Source organism: Mustela nivalis (genome assembly GCF_964662115.1).
Source record: "Mustela nivalis genome assembly, chromosome: 2".
Classification (NCBI taxonomy): Eukaryota; Metazoa; Chordata; class Mammalia; order Carnivora; family Mustelidae; genus Mustela; species Mustela nivalis.
This window is the reverse complement of record NC_139021.1, coordinates 126,032,432-126,049,131: the sequence shown is the minus strand read 5'-3', so window position 1 is coordinate 126,049,131 and position 16,700 is coordinate 126,032,432. Positions and strand designations below refer to the sequence as shown.

Below are 16,700 nucleotides of genomic sequence, written 5' to 3'. Positions count from 1 at the left end.
GACCTGACAATGATAAGTACCACAAAGCTGCAGAGGATACAGCCCCTTCTGCTGGCCATTGATCCCATGCTTCTTTAGTCTCTTAGTTTTAAATTTTAATTTGTGGGGAAAGGACTAGGTAAATCAAATGATCTTTGCTTTAGTGGCATATGACTAAACTCTAATGCATATAAGGAGAATTAGGATGTTTCCTCCAAATCTTAAGGTATTAGAGTATTTTTTTTTTTCTAGAGCAGTTTTACCAAATGCTACTTTTTTTTTTTTTTTAAGGTTTTATTCATTTATTTGACAGGCAGAGATCACAAGTAGGCAGAGAGGCAGGCAGAGAGAGAGGAGGAAGCAGGCTCCCCACTGCACAGAGAGACCTATGTGGAGCTCGATCCCAGGACCCTGAGACCATGACCTGAGTCAAAGGCAAAGGCCTTAACCCATTGAGCCACCCAGGCAACCCCCAAATACTACTTTTAAAGTTTACTATGTAATATTTGATCTCTACTAGAGTATATATAATATCTATACAAGTATAAGGTCCAACAATGCATATGAACCCCACCCCCAAATTAAAATGAGAGCATTGCCAATAACATCCCATCTACCTCTACACTCCTTCCCAGTCTCAAGTGCTCTGACCACCCTTCCTAATTCAACCCCTTGCAGTTGCTGCTGCTGTTGCTCAAGCTTATTGTCTCTTTCCCTCCCTCAACCTGTCCTTCCTCGTGTTTCCCATTTCACAAAATGGTGACACCTCCTACTCAAGTTAATCCAAGCTAGATATCTGAAATTCTTTCCTCATTCTCAGCCTTAATTCTGACCCATTTTATTAAAGGTTTCATTTATTTATTTGACACAGAGAGAGGGACAGTGAGAGAGGAAACACAAGCAGGGGAAGAGGGAGAGGCAGAAGCAGACTTCCTGATGAGAGCCAGATATGGGGCTTGATCTCCGGACTCTGGGATCATGACTTAAGCCAAAGGCAGACGCTTAACAACTGAGCCACCCAGGCACCTCCCATTTTATTTTTCATGGGGACTGCCTGTCCTCATTACTTTCTCCAGGCTCCCTGTTAATATTACTTAAAATCTTTCACTGCTTTGCCTTGCTTTTCTCAATGAAGAAACAACTCAACAGACTATGCAAGGTTAGATTTCTCTAATCTTATCTTGGCAAGTCTGTGCTCCAATGATATTGAAATACCTGCTTGCTGTTCCCCAAGACGGTCATGTCATTTTGTTTCTATGCCTTGGCATACTTTTCCCCTCTGATTGGGGCCTATTCTCAAGGAGCATCACTTCCAAGAGGGAGCTGAAAGACTATTTCCTCCCAGAGGCTGTCCTTGCCTCCTCTACGGAAGGACCCCGCCCCTCCCTGTTCTCATAGCATCTTGTGCATGCTTGATTTGATGCTACTAGCAGTGTGAATTTTGGTAAATTATTCACTTTCCTGTGCTTCTTGGCTTTTTTGTAAGATGCAACAGTGACTACCTTAGGAGGACTAACCGATTTGTGCCATGGAACAATGCCAGGCACATGGTACACAGTCCACAAATATCAGTTATTATTGTTCCACAACAGTATGTTCACGGACTTTCCCTTCTGCTGTCTGTGTGTTCGGCATTCCTTTAGGACAAAAACTGCCATGTTTAGCTCTCTATTCCCAAAGCCTAGAACATTCTGATACATGGTAGGTACTCAAAGATTTACAGAAAGAATAAAAATAAAAAAACTCTTTACTTCACACAAAAAGGCAGAATGGAATCTTTTGTACACACACAGTCTAAAATACAAATATAGCCCAAGCTGAGGCCAGGAAATGAAAAAGTGACAAAAGAAACCGATACAGTGTTATCCAATCTGATGAATGTATGATTTTCTTTTATGGCCTTCAAAAAAAAAATGCAATGGCCATTTCAGATTAAAAAATTATTACAGGGGTGCCTGGGTGGCTCAGCTGGTCAAGTGTCTGACTTCAGCTCAAGTCATGATCTCAAGGTCTAGGATCAGACACCCCCCCCCCCCAAAAGTCTGGCTCACTGCTCGGCAGGCAGTCTGCTTTGTCCCTCTCCCTGGCTCATTCTCAAATAAAGAAATGAAATCTTAAAAAGAAAAAAAAAAAAAGAAAATTATGATAGCAGTAGCATTTTTTTCTGGTGGATTAAGTATAATCATCTCTTAGTTAAACATACTATATTAACAATTTTAATTCTCAATTTGACACACATTATTTATCAAAATTCATTAAGCCATAAAGTCAAAAAAGCAGTGAGAGAAGTCTAATTTCCTTCAGTAGCTTAAGTCTCAATGTCAACGTACATATACAAATGGTCATATTTCCCAATAGCATCATATTTACTTGTATAGGTGGTTTTCCTCATTTCTGATTCATCCCTATTTTGTGGAGAACATTTACACTCAACTTGTTTAAAATGTATTTGTTTCATTAAAAAGAAAACTTTTCACAAAATGTTTTTGTTATTGATTGATGACCAAAGATTTAGTATTTATTTCCTTTATTATTGTTGTTGTTTTTTAGTTTCCATAGCAGTGCACTGAATTACACTTTAAATACCACATACCCTTCTTTAAGGAAGGAATATAAAAGAGAAGATGGACAAATTCCAACAATTATTTTTTTTAGTCTTTCATGATTTCTTTTGAAGATTTTATTTATTTGACAGTGAGAGAGAGAGATCACAAGTAGGCAGAGAGGCAGGCAGAGAGAGAGAGGGAAGCAGGCTCCCTGCTGAGCAGAGAGTCAGATGTGGGCTCTATTCCAGGAGCCTGGGATCATGACCTGAGCTGAGCTGAAGGCAGACGCTTTACCCACTGAGCCACCCAGGTGCCCCTCAACAATTTATTTTTAACACACACACACACACACACACACACACACACACACACACACACCGGCTACAGAGAAACAAGATTCATAAAATGAATACTCCAAGTATTGTTTGTAGAAGCAGTATCATAAATTGTGTGCCCATATAGGTCACTCAGAAAAAAAAAAAATCAAATCACTTCTAGAAACATATTCTTTTCCACTCAAATGTTGAAACCTGTTAAATAAGGTTGTTTCATAGGAGATTTCTTCTTTAACAATCAAACACCCTTTTTAGTAAGCGAAAAGTTAGCTACTATACTAGTATGAGTCACAATCACTTAAGAATTGACAAATTACTATTTTCCTCTTCACTTGAATCAGTTCTACTTTCTTATTGACCAAATAGAGGCAACTTAATCAAATCATCCTAGAATCAGTTTATGAGGAAGAGAAAAAGGATGGCTTGCATACAGGGAAGAAAAACCTGTCAAATACTTATTTTGTAAATTTTGTTATCCTACCACTGAATTTAAGAGATTAGGTCTACTAACTAGTGCTAGAAAAAAAAACTTGAAAACAGAATCCTTCTAATAAATGAAATAGCTTTACAGGGGTGCCTGGTTGGCTCAGTGGGTTAAGCCTCTGCCTTCAGTTCAGGTCATGGTCTTGGGGTCCTGGAATCAAGCCCTTTATCGGGCTCTCTACTTAGCAGAGAGTATGCTGCCAACCCCCCCCCCCATCCCCTGCCTACCTCTCTGCCTATTTGTGATCTCTCTGTCAAATAAATAAATACAATCTTAAAAAAAAAAAAAAGAAAAGAAATAGCTTTACAGACTAATTCTAAACACTAGCAACTGCCATGTGATCATAACATTAGAAAACATTAAAGAAAGACAATTTCCCTTTTCAGGTGGAACAAAATTATGATAGTATTTTTTTCTTAAGCCATTAAAGTTTTGGGTTTTTTTTTTGCAGCAATAGATGACTGAAAGCAGCAAGGAACTTCAGGGGGCCCCAGTGTAGTGAGCACAGACTCCTGAGGGCATGGAAGTCCTGGTCAATCAATATTGCCTGATGAATGGCTGTGGGGCACTGGTGGGCATAATGAAACCGGAGAAAGGTGGCATCAGTGGCACAAGGAACAGATACAGAAGACTGGGGAGCTGCAGTAATAACTGATTATATGGATGGCATCCTATCCTCTTGAATGTAGCTGGAGAGACCTAAAGTCTTACCTAATTTAGCTGGGCTAGGGTTAGCAATCTGTTAGAGTTAGGGTCAACTGCTAAAGTGACCCGTACTTAAGGTTCACAGATTAGTGTTGAGAGAATATTAAAATGTGAAACAAAACTAAGTCTATTTTTCTTCATCTTTCATTTCTTTGTAACTCTAATGACATTTTTACATAAGGGTTACAACTCTGTAATACTCATTAGTGCCTTGCTGTAATGCAAATGGACTGTTTTAAGGGGCAAGGACAAATAATGTATTGCTGTGTAGGCCCACAACAGTGTTAAGGACATTCATGGAGAAGTGCCTCAAAGCAACCTAAGTTAATCAGGAGCAGAATTATCTCTGTTTTAGGGATGAAGTAAAGTAAAGGCATACTACTACAGCTGACCCTCGAACAAAACAGGTTTGTACTGGGTAGGTCCACTGACATGAGGATTTTGTTTTTGACAAATACAGTACAGTACTGTAAATGTATTTTCTTATGATTTTTCTCAATTTTTTTCCTCTAGCTTACTTGATTGTAAGAATATAGTATATAACACATAAAACATATAAAATATGTGTTAATTGACTGTTACTGGTGAGGTGTCCAGTCAATAGTAGGCTATTAGTATGTAAATGTAGGGGGAATCAGATGTTACACACGTGTTTCGGACTGTGTGGTAGTTAATGCCCCTAACCCCTGCATTGTTCAGAGTCAACTGTACTAAGGAGTGATGTCACCCGCTGTGACTCAAAGGGGTAATGATGTGAGATTGCATTTTACAAAACTCCAAAGTCTGTAAATTAGAAATAATGACATGTAAATATTGGTATTTTTACCTTATACACAAAACCTGAAATGTGTCTCCAGAGTCATGATAATTTCACAGTAATTCTAAAGCTGGCTGAAGAAAGGAACTGAAATTGCTTTTCTACCGCTGCCACAGAGCATGCTACTTTAGCTGGCAAAAAGAAGTATCTATCCTTCGTTGAGACCTTGTTATTATGAAATCCTGAAGAACTTACACTTGACATAAAATGCTACCAGCTGAACTCTAAATAAACCAAGCACACACACAGCGCTGTCCCCAGGATAACTGGAGTTTCTTAACCTTAAAAAAAATATTTTCTCTATAATAACTGTTAGTATAAAGGTCATTAATTTCTGTTAAATTACATTGGTAGGTGGTTGTACTTCTCTAGCTAACACATATTGCTATTTGGATTTGAATGCTACCACTTAAAAGATTTCAGTCTTGGTTGGTATTAAAAGTTGAAATGAAGTAAAGGCATTTATTTTTCTGAAGGAAACTGTATTAAAACTAGTCTTTCATTTAAAGAATAGGTTATAGGGACACTGGGGTGGCTCAGTCAGTTAAGCCTCTGCTTAGGCTCACGTTATAACCCCAGGGTCCTGGGATTGTCCAGCAACAGGCTCCCTGTTCAGCAGGGAGTCTGCTTCTTCCTCTGCCCACTGCTTCCCCTGCTTGTGCTTGCATGCGAGCACTCTCTCTCTCTCTCTGATAAGAAATAAATAAAATCTTAAAAAAATTAAAAAATAAAGAACAGGTTATATACTTTAGGTTATGTATTTTATTTTTTTTTATTTGTTTTTTAAGATTTTATTCATTTATTTGACAGACAGAGATCACAAGTAGGCAGAGAGGCAGGCAGAGAGAGAGGAGGAAGCAGGCTCCCTGCTGAGCAGAGAGCCCAATGTGGATCCCAGGACCCTGGGATCATGACCTGAGCCGAAAGCAGAGGCTTTAACGCACTGAGCCACCCAGGCGCCCCTAGGTTATGTATTTTAAAGAGCAACATGCTTTAAGAATGTTTTTTAAATAGAAATGTTTCCAAAAAAATGATTCATAGTTTTAATAGAAACATCACCAAAAAGAACAAAGAAATCTAAAACTCAGATTTACTCCTCAGAAATTATCAATAATAACATTTGATGATCCAAACATTGTTCATTAAGTGGAAAAAGAAGATTGATTAAAAAAAAAGTAAATAAGATGGGATCTTAATATACATATCATTTAAAATAACCCAATATTGCTTAATTTAACAGATGACAAAACTGAAGGAATAAATAAAATTTAAGTTAAACAGCAGAAATGTCAGAACCTCAAGTAATCCTCTGAGTTTAAGAAAAGGATTAGAATGCCTGGTGTTTCAACTCTACACATGATCTGTCCTTCTCCTGGGAATGATGAAATTTGCCTTGAGCTTCCTCTCGTCTTCCCCCCGCCTCCAGATTTTCATTACCTGTTATATTTTTAGCCAATTACAACACATTCTGATCTACAATATTAATACTATGGACACTTTTAAAGGCATGGAATGATTTTGATGAATTTAAAAATAAACATAAATCCCCACACCAACAACTTTTAAAGTGATCTTTTTAAGGCAGTCTAAATTGTGTACTGCTGCGAATGTGCTATTTAGCCAATCTGACAAATGTGGTATTTTGCTGTTGGCTAGACTTTGTCTCACATGCTAGCTGGGAATATGCAATGCGTTTCCAAGGTGAATTTCATGAGGCACTACTATAGAGAATGCTGTAATAAAATCCAGACATTCCATCCACTACATTCCTTTCCTCTAATACTTCTGTAATTCAATCTAAAAAAGACCAAGCAAGTGTGTCTGGGAAGATCACTGCTTTAGACACCACTAATGTTCCTTATCGCTAAGCTTCAGATGTTTTCTGGGTACTCAAATGTCCCCAAATCACTGAAAACCAAACTAAGGATATTTTGCAAGTTTTTTCTCCTTGTTTTAAATGGTAACAATTCAGCAACTCAGTTCTGTCAGGATTTCCTGACACTACTATTTCTTAAAATCCTCAGTATGCTTTCTCTTTCATAACCTCTAGTGCAAAGATTTTTAAACCTGGTTGTACATTCTGATCACCTGGGGAGTTTTTAAAACTAAGAACGTCCAGGCCTTATTCCAGATCAATTAAGTCAGAATCTTTGAGGATGGAGTCTGGGAAAGTTGTTTTAAAAAGCTTTTACATACCATACAGTGCCTTGTGAGTTCTTATTCTAAATGAAGAATCCAAGGCTTCTCTATGGAAACAGATATTCTTAATTAAACCCATGTTTAGAAAGAGTGAAAATAATTTTACTAAAATTTTTAAAAGGTGAAAGTCATCATTCTATGAACCATATTTATCATAAATAGCTCCATTTTCAACATTTATAAAGCAATAGAACTGCTTTTCTGGTTCCAAAGCCGTAATTTTAAAGTATCCCATCATACAAAACTTCTTTTTTTAAAGGGTAAATACGGTTAGGAAATCTTGTCTGTTTATCAGGAAGTTTTAGGATTAGTTTGAGGGACTAAATGTTAGCAAAACCTAAGACTGACTGATAAAACCTTAAAACAAGAATCTGGCAAAGAGTAAAAGAAATAAATGACCACTGATTTCAGAGCTCATTTACTCGCTAACTTCTTTTTCTTGTTTGCTTTTTAGTTTATTCCAGCTCTCAAATTTTTTATTGTTCATATTAGAAGTTCATTTTATTTCATGAATTTCTAATCATGTTTCATAAGAAATGTTCCATAACAACCCACTTCATTTATCCCTCAGTAAATGGTATATGCTTGGGCTTTCGACAGTATTCCTGCACTTGTTACAGAAGCTATTGATTCCTTTTCTGATTTCCTCCTTTTTAAACCATTCTCACAAAATCCTCCAGTATTCCTCACTCAAATTGGCCAAAAGTCCTCACATTTAAAAAAAAAAAAGTGTTATTCAAACCAAGTTGGCCACCCTGTTGGTATTTCTGGGAGACTGCTACAGTAGTATAGAACCATGGAAAACTTATAAAGTTAAAGCTAGTAAATTTACTTACTTTGCATTTCCAAACTAGAAATCTCTGCAGACAAATCTGCAAATCTACTAGCTAATTATCTCCCAATCACGTTCCTGAGATGCTACAAGGTTCTGAATGCCCCCCCTCCACTAACCAAGAGAGCACATGGAATGGCAAGGGAGTGAGGGGACAGCCTAACAGGCCAAATAATTCCTGGCCATCAGTGGGTGACAGATGTCTCAGCCAGATCACCCCCACAGCAATGCTGACCACATGGAAAATACAAAGCTCTCTATGATTTTCCATTTTCTTCCTTTTCTATAAATGAGGCTCAGCATGTGTAAGAAATCAGAGCTGCATGTTGGTATAAAATGTTACTATTAGACATTATTTCCCAATGATACGTTCAGACTCATCCCAGATTCTAGGACTAACCTCACTCACCTCCTTTGTAATAGTAGGGAATGGCTCTGAAACACAACCTGAAAGTTAAATTCTTCCTATGGAGCCATTAGGGAGTTTCAAGTAATGCAGTATTTCCAACCAACTAAGCTCTCCAAATGGACAAACAACATGGTTAGGAATACAAAGCAAACCATAGAGTTAAGATTATTATTCTACATTTCACCATTAACAGTCTCTTAGATCTGTTTTAGTCTGGAAGTAGCTATAGTGAAGGCACATGAATTTATACATTTTTTAGACACTGAGTTGCTTTTTATAGCAATATCCCACATATCAAATGGATAGACAAGAAAATTACTGTCATCTGAAAATAAGTGAGGGGGGAGAGAAAGCTCTTAAGTGTTTATGCACCTACTTCTAGAACCTCAAAAATCCTTTGGATATGTAAGAAATTGGACGTTCTTCATTGGACTCATACCAGCTTTGAGAAAAAGAAGGGACTAGAGACAGCCTGCCTGGTGATCTCATAGGGGTTCTGGCCTTCTGTTCACAAACTCTTCACGACAGGTGCAGCCCCTTCCCTCCCTCCATCTGGGGCCTGGCTAAGCACTAAAACTGGCCTCTACACCAGCAAGAAGCATATGGGCTGGGACAGGGGCAGCATCTCCTTTCTGATGGTATCTGCTCCCTGTTGTCTAAGCTTGTCCCTTTAAATACTGTATCTTTGTCCTGTCTTACTGTGTCAAGCACATCTTCTTCTTCTTCTTTTTCTAAAGCTTTATTTATTTATTTTAGAGAGAGTGCAGGTGGAGGGACAGGCCGAGGGAGAGACAGAATCCTCAAGCAGACTCTCCACTAAGCAGAGAGCCCAACCTGGGTCTCCCATCCGAGGATGTAACAGATGATATGAAGAAAATATGACACACACTTCTAAGCCACGAAGCACAACGAAGTGAACCAATCATCCAAAATCAAGATAGAATACCACTATTACCGTTGCTTCTGAGCTTTTTCCTTTGCTAGGGTATTTCCTTAGAGGTGACCCTGATCCTAAAATTTGCATTTATCATTTTCTTTTCTTTTTGGACGAATAGATTGCTATTAATATATATATCTCATATAGTGTTCAGTCTTACCTTTGTTGGGGTCTTTAAAATGGTAACCTACTATATGTAATCCCATCTGGCTTTTCTTAAAAACAAAACAAAAACCAAAACTCACTATAATTTCCCTAACAGACATGCATGTTGATACTTGTAAGTGGTATCTCATTCAGCTTTACTGCTGTGTAATATTCCATTATGTGAATATACCAACAATCATTTACCCAGTCTCCTCTCCATGTAAACTAGCTTTCTTGGTAGATTCTCACTTTAAGAACTTTCCTATGAATATCCTTGTAAACTTCTTCTGCTGCAGGTATCAAGGTCTACCAGGTAGTGGAAATGCTGGGTTGCAAGGTATGTGAATGATGAACACTGTTAAGTTTCCAGAGCTATTACATCTTCCTCTCTTGCCATTCCCAAAAAATGTTGTTCTGCCCATCCTTGCCAACACTTGGCATTTTCAGACTTCTTAATTTTTTGCAATGTAGAATGTGTGAAATGGAATTTCAATGTGGTCTTAATTTACATTTTCTTGAAAACTAATGAGTTTTGTGATTCTTTTTATATGTCTAGTTGCCATTGGTTTCATCTTCAAGGAGATGCCTTTTACTTTCGTCCCATTTTTTTTTTTTTAGATTGTTAATTTTCTTATTGATTTTAAGGAATTCTTTACATCTTCTATTATACTTTGTCATTTATGTTACAAAACTGTCTGCATTCTTCACCCTCACTGGGCCACAATTCTAGTGCTGGCTTCCATTATACCTTCCTGTCCAGCCCCCAACTACTGAGGAATTGAGAAAACAGCAATATGGGTTTCCAAATAGAGTCTTAAAACACATATCCTAAAAACAGATATTTAAAATAATTGGGTATTTTTTTCTCAGAGATTAGCAAAGATAAAATTGTCAGGGATGGCATAGGTGGTAGAAATACACACTCAGCTACCACTGTTGAGAATGTAAAGTGAATCTTGATCTTGATAAGGTTGGTGAGACATGTGTATACACATTTGACAAAACTCACTGAAATTACTGCATGCAAATCCTGTCACACAGTTTGGTGGTGTGGCATACTGGTTCAGGTCTGGGTCTAGAGCCACTTAGCTCTGTCACTTAGTAAGTTATTTCATTTCTCTAAAGCCTTGGGCTTCTCAATGGCAAAAAGGGGATAACAGCAGTATCTGTAATATTAGGGTCATTGTGAGATATAAATGAAATTGTGTGAAAGTGCTTAGAATAATGCCTGATGCAGGAGCGTCAGATGTATGTTAATCAATCATTTACAGTTTGTTGCAGGGTGTGGAAAGTTCTTCTCTACCAAATCATAACTGTAATGACATTCTCCTATATTTTCTTCTAAACGTTTAAATATTTAGTTTTTACATATAGGCAGGTGGTCCACTTATAATTTATTTTTGAGTTTGCTGTGAAAATAGGATGTAATTTCATTCTTTTTTCTGAGAGATAACCAAGTTGTCACAACACTATTAAGTTACCCATCCTTTCCCACCAATTTTGAGTACTACTCTGTCACATTAGATTTCCACACATGCTAGATTAGTTTCTGGATTCAGTGATTATGTTCAGTGATTATGTTCCCTTAAGTTTATCATCAATCACTGCACCAATTCTATACGGTCTTAATTCCTACAACATAACAATCAGTCTTGATATATAATAGGACAAGTCTTTCTTCCTTGTTCTTTTCAACTGTCTTACTGATTGCTGGGTTTTACTCTCTCCTGTGAACCTTAGGTCATTAGGTTCCATGAAAACAAAAAACAATAAAAATCCTGGTGGAATCCCACTGAATTTATAGATTTAGTTGCAAAGACCTGATAATCATTAGTTAATACTGATTCATCAACATGTGCTATCCATTTAGATCTTCTTTTAACGTTCATGTCTTATAACTTTCTTTAGTCCCCAGTGTTCCAGACTCTTTTAACAGGAGAACGCAATCTGTGTACATTTACTGACATTACTGACATATCTGAACCCATTTTCTGCATCTTTTTTACCCCTGTCCACATGTCCTCCCTCCTCTGTCCCCTTTATTTTGGCCTTCTATATCTCAAATAGCCTCTGTTTCACCACCACCCCCCCACCCCGCTGGTTTGGGAACTATAGATAAATGACCTTTTAAATTGTTGTATCTCTGCACGTGACTAAGGCCTTACCGTGGTCTCCTTGCCTTTCCCCAGAGTGAAAGGAAAAAGAAGAACTAGAAAAAAAGGTGAGGAAAAACATAAAGGGGAGGACAAGAGACAGAGAAGACGTACTTTGAACTGGGGAGTGGAACTGAACACTGGAAGGAGCAGGGTTGTGTGCTTTCCTTCCTCCTTCATATTTCTTAGTCATTTGAGGTAACCAAGGTCTGTTTTTATTGTAACTATTACTGTTAAAATGGCTTACCACTTTCGTTTTTCTAATTAGTTTTAGGTGAGCTATTTTAGTTAAAGCACTACAAGAACTTGTCACTAGCAAAAATTTAAGGTAATGCAGTATAGATTTACTGGAAGACGGTACACTTTCTTTCTTTCTTTTTTTTTTTAAATATATTTTATTTATTTATTTCACAGACAGAGATCACAAGTAGGCAGAGAGGCAGGCAGAGAGAGGGGGGTAGGCAGGCTCCCTGCAGAGCAGGAAGCTGGGATCATGAGTGGAAGGCAGAGGCTTTAACCCACTGAGCAACCCAGGCGCCCCTACATTTTACATTTCTTAAACTTAGGAGACCATTTGAAACAAAGCAGTAGTTGCATCTTTAACCACCTAAAATAATACAAGATTTAGGACTTAAAAATTCCTAAAAAGTATTTAATCGTGACAAGAAAGCATAAACTCTGTGTGTATGGGGGCGGGGGGAGTTTATCTCCAATTTGTATTGCTTTCATTTACTTGGCAAGGAAAAGACCAGATATCCTTTCAGAATATTTTTACACAAAGCTTTCAGGACACTTTTCTCATAGAATTTTATTATTTATTATATATATTTTATTATTATAAGGCATTAATGCTTTAATGTTTTCAGGTTAAGATTTATACCCTTCTAAGGCCCTTTTATATGGATCTAGGGTTGTATCTTTAAAGGGTACTTTCCCCTATTTATTAAACACCTTAAAACTACCATCATTTCTATTTGCAAGATTAATTTAGGTATATAAAGTGAAACTTGAAAGGATTTATATTTCTGAAAACCAGAAATAAAAACTAAGTTTGATGAAAATTAATGATTTAAAAAAACCCAAATAAACAAATACTGAACAAGCAACAATTAGGAGGTTTGTTCACCAATACTGAGATTAGTTGGTGTCCCCAAAAGAAAACAAAAACCACAGGCACAAAGGAGCAACGAACTGATCAAGGCAATTATGACCCCCAGTAGACAACTATCACAAGTTCTCTTCTGTTCTCATACCTGCACTTTCTTTAAATCCACACTCAGGAATGCCTACTGCCTACTGTTTCTATGGGCCTCTGGAAGTTGTTTTTTTTTTTTTTTTTTTAAGATTTATTTATTTATTTGACACACACAGAGAGAGAGAGAGAGAGAGAGAGAGAGATATCACAAGTAGGTAGAGAGGCAGGCAGAGAGAGAGGAAGGGAAGCAGGCTCCCCACTGAGCAGAGAGCCCAATACGGGACTCGATCCCAGGACCCTGAGATCATGACCTGAGCCGAAGGCAGCGGCTTAAACCACTGAGCCACCCAGGCGCCCCGGGCCTCTGGATGTTTTAAACACAGAAAAGAAGACAGCTTATCCATTCTACTGTTATGGTGAAAGTGTATTTTAAATTTTGGGAATCCTAAAGATCAGTGATTGAAGTTTGATGATGTAAAAGTATCACATTAGCAGAATCTTTAGCATATAATTTATTCAGTGCTGTATACATTCATGCTATTTTTTAATGCCAAAGAATGCCACTTATTAATCATCACAGATACTGATGTAATACAAGGGTAATGTATTCATTTACTTAAATAACCAAATAGTTTCTTTAACCTTAGATTTTATTTAACTGTCTGAATATAGTTGACACACAATGTTACATTAGTTTCAGGTGTACAAGATGGTGATTCAATTTCTCTGTAGCTTATGCTAAGCTCACCCCAAGTGTCGCCACCATCTGTCACCATGCAACCCTATTACAATACCATTGACTGTATTTTCCAAGCAGGGCCTTTTATTCCTATGACTTATTCACTCCATAACTGGAAGCCTGTCTCCCATTCCCCTTCATAGATTTTGCCCATCCTGCCACCTCCCTTCCTTCGGTCAACCATCAGTTTATTCTTTGTAAATATCTAAGCAGTTTTATTAAATACAAAACAGTTCACAGCTTCTCACAGAAAAGTAATTTATCTATGGCTCTCCATAGGAAACATACAAGTAATATAAACAAGATCTTCATCGAGGGTTCTACTCTCCCTTTCCTGCCCCTAGTGATGGAGAACACACTGCTCTCATGAGACTGTCAGAGTCAATGGTGAACAACTCTGGGTATTATAAAGCTTTCCCTTATATACAAAAATAAAACTGTCTTTCCTATAACATCCACCTATTGCCCTAACCTTATATTCACAATAAGGGGAAAATCACTACTGTCTCCACCATGTGACAACTTTTAAATTAAGAGTTATTTTGTTAGACATTAATTTTTCTCCTTTTCTAATCTAATCCTTAAAACCTCCCTGGCATTTTAGTTTTTCTCAGGATATGTAAAAGAGATTGTTATAAACTGAACCATGCTCCTTCAAAAAAGATCTGAAGGAGTCCTAATCCCCACTACCTCAGAATGTAACCTGATTTGATAATCACATTAAAATGAGGTAATTAGCATGGTGGGTCCGGGTCCTCACCCAAAGAGACTTCTGTTCCTTATTAAAAGGAGAAATTTAGGGGGGCTGCTTGGCTGGGGCCGACTCGTACCTAAGGCAGGAAGATGGTGGCCGCAAAGAAGACAAAAATGCCGCTGGAATCGATCAACTCTAAGCTCCAGCTCATTATGAAAAGTGGAAAGTTCGTGCTGGGTACAACCAGACTCTGAAAATGATCAGACATGGCAAAGTGAAGCTGGTCATCCTCACCAACAACTGCCCGGCCTTGAGGAAATCTGAAATAGAATACTATGCCATGTTGGCCCAAACTAGTGTCCATAACTACAGTGGCAATAATATTGAATTGGGCACAGCAGGTGGGAAATCCTACAGAGTACGCACGCTGGCTATCATTGAACCAGGTGATTCTATCATTAGAAGCATGCCAGGACAGACTGGTGAAAGTAAATCACGCAGAATTTTTAATAAAACTGGCCACCAGCTTGTTTGAAAAAATAAAAAAATAAATAAAAGGAGAAATTTAGACACAGAGACCTTCACAAAAATGAAGGCAGAGATGGGGTGATGATCTATCAGTCATGGAATGACAAAGACTGCCAGCAAACCACCAGAAGCTGAGAGAGTCTTGGAACAGATTCTCCCTCACTGCCCTCAAAAGGAACCAAGGAACCTACCCATACCCTCGCCTTGACTTTTAGCTTCCAGAACTGTGAGACAATAGGTTTCTGTTGGTCAGGCCGCCCAGTTTCTGGTATTTTGTTATAACAACCCCAGCAACCTAATACATTTCTCAAAAATGGGACATGATAAAAGGTTAAGGAAATTTTCCACAGCAGAATGCTTGGTTTTGTTTATGGGTGAGAATAATTCTTTCCTAAAATGGACTTACCATTGCTTGGAAACATAAATGCTCTCAGCAATAATATACTTGAATACTTCCTGAAATTATGTTTTGAACTATTGGTTAGTACAAACCTATTACATTTAGTTTTTTCCCTATGACTTTTGCTTTTATGATTTCCTCAGTACCTCTGCTTTTGCACAACTGATGAAACTGTTAATGGTAGAAGAGCAAATATTCTGGTAACCCTTGGCTCTGGTTTCAAATCCTAATATCTGTACAACTTACTGGACCAAGAAAACTATAACCTATAAACTACACTTTATTTACAAATTTACAAAGTAGGGAATATGAATGAGTTAATGAGCAGAATAGATGATTATATAAATTATTTTCAAAGTACACTGTATAAGCAATTTTCATCAATTTTGCAAACTTCTCTGTAAATACTGAAATAGAAATTAATTTTGAAATACTAAAAAAATTAAGATTAGCAACAATATTTCATATAGAAAATTCTTAAGAGATATTCTGAGATGCTTATGAATTCCCAAATATCATTTTATAGCCTGTAATTTTTTCCCACAAAGTACACTGGAGCAGCCAACAAAACCATTTTCAAATGGAAATGCTGAGCAGACTGTGCCTTGCAAGGGATCACTTCAGTTGAACTTTCTGTAATGATGGAAATGTTTTACTTTTGTGCTAACAGGTAGTTACTAAGCTCGAATACCTATGGAGCACTTAAAATGTAGCTAGACTGAGGAACTTAATGTTTAGCTATCTAAACAGCCAGAAGGGTCTAGTGGCACCATACTTTTTTTTTGTTTTGAAGATTTTATTTATTTATTTAACAGAGAGATCCTCTGTTGTAGGCAGAGCAACAAGCAGAGGAGAGGGGGAAGCAGGCTCCCTGCTGAGCAGAGAGCCCGATGTGGAGCTCAATCCTAGGACCCTGAGATCATGACCTGAGCTGAAGGCAGAGGCTTAACCCACGAAGCCATCTAGGCACCCCGGTACCGCATTTTAAAAAAGATTTTATTCTTATTTTATTCATTTGAGAGAGAAAGAAAGAGAGACAGAGAGGACAAGCAAGGGGAGGGGCAAAGGGAGAGGGGAAGCCGACTCCCTGCTAAGCAGGGAGTTCCAAGAGGCCTGGGGCTCCATCCCAGGATCCTGAGACCAGTGACCTGAGAGAGAGGCTTAACCAACTGAGCCAGCTGCCCAGGTGCCTGTCGCACAGCTTCTAGTTCATTCCCTCCCATACATATTTTTCTCCTCTTTTCATTTAAGAGTAATTCTCAGCCAGTGGCAATTCTGCCCACTAAGTAACATATGGCAATATCTGGAGCCCCTTTTGGCTGTCATAACTGGGAGGTACCAAAGGCATCTAGGGAGGGAGAGGCCAGGGATGCTGTTAAACACCCTACAGTGAACAGGACAGGCATCCCCAAGAAAGGATTATCCAGTCCAAAATGTCAAAAGTGCGGATTAAGAAACTTAGCCATATTTAAAAGATCTTCAAATGAAATTAAAAATACTTTGCATATCATTATGAATGGCCATATAATATTCTAACATTAGCTAGTCTGTTCTTAAAATCTTTTGCTAGTGTTCAATATTTCCATCCCAACTGCTGTTTT

The 16,700-nt window shown here is 37.9% G+C and overlaps 1 protein-coding gene and 1 pseudogene across 3 annotated transcripts in view; one reads left to right on the top strand and one right to left on the bottom strand.

Annotated features, from left to right (window-relative positions):
* REEP3 (receptor accessory protein 3) overlaps window positions 1-16,700 on the bottom strand; it is a 96,710-nt gene that overhangs the window by 73,177 nt on the left and 6,833 nt on the right. The window lies entirely within an intron of this gene.
* On the top strand, window positions 12,974-15,478 carry LOC309859449 (large ribosomal subunit protein eL30 pseudogene; annotated as a pseudogene). The gene has a single exon. The product of its transcript is annotated as a large ribosomal subunit protein eL30 pseudogene (transcript).